Below are 1281 nucleotides of genomic sequence, written 5' to 3' on the forward strand. Positions count from 1 at the left end.
AAAAACTAATCTTTAATCCACTTGAGGGTAATAACGACCAAGTATTGGTTTAAGTTGATTTTTTAAATTTAAGCTTTATTTGCCAGTAAAGGGAAGACACGAGTATATAGTAAATTTATGTACAGTTGGTATCTTAATTGGATTTGTGAGTTTCTTTGTTAGGAAGGTGTTGGTAATGTTTTCTAATAAGTGTTGTGGATAGCAGTTACGTTTCAGGATGTCATGTAAGAAAGAAATTTCAGAGTGTAGATTAAGATATGTGGAGCACAGGTTGTAAGCTCTGTTTAGTATACATGTAACGAACACATCCTTCGAACACATCGATTGCTAACATAACAAGAGACTGTAACGGACGTCCATATGTTTTTAACACACAAGCATTTTTTTTTACCATTAGGAGAGATATTTTGATGCTCTTTCTTTACTTGATTCTAGTAGAAGTTTTCAAACTAAAATTGAAACAAAATATAAATATTAAAGATTGGTAACCCTTACATTACCATAACATGCAGAAGATATATTGTTCTTTAAGAAAATTCAGTATTGTCTTTACTATCCATGCCCCCAGTGGTACAGCAATATATCCGCGGCCTTTTAACGCTAGAAACCGGATTTCAATACTCGTGGTGGGCACAGCATCGATAACCCATTGTATAGCTTTGTGCTTTAACTATAAACAAAGAGTCCCTGTCCATTTTAAGTATTTACAATATCTTAGTATTTTTTTACAATCCATGGTAGACAAAATGACATGTGACTATTTTTCCGTATACTTAACTTTTTTAGTCTTTTTTTTTATGAGTTACTAAAACATATATACCAAATATTTTTTTTATTTGTTATTTTTATGATCCTCTCATAAGTAATTATATTTTTATTTTATTTATTACTATATGAGCGTTTAGTCATGAGTTGAATTTTTCCTCCAGCAATTGATTCAATAAATGCTTTATTTTCTTTAAAGCTTCCACCAATTATATTAGTTTTTATTCATTAAGAATCTGTTGCTGTTGTTTTCTTTGTACAAAGCTACCCAATGGGCTATCTGTCCTCTGTCCACAGAGGGAAATCGAATTCCGGATTTTTGCGTTATAAGTTCATAAATCTACCACTGAGTCACAGGGGACTTACCCATTAAGTATTGTTACGTATCTGCTTGTTTGTTAATTTCCGGTAGAAATTCTTTCCGAGGATCTTCAGCGATACAACTCCTTTCTTGATCAAACCAGTTTATTCTTCCTCGATACAAACTTTTAGTACACAGTAGTTCTACAATCAGTA

The sequence above is a fragment of the Limulus polyphemus genome, unplaced genomic scaffold (genome assembly GCF_000517525.1).
Source record: "Limulus polyphemus unplaced genomic scaffold, Limulus_polyphemus-2.1.2 Scaffold7100, whole genome shotgun sequence".
Taxonomy (NCBI): Eukaryota; Metazoa; Arthropoda; class Merostomata; order Xiphosura; family Limulidae; genus Limulus; species Limulus polyphemus.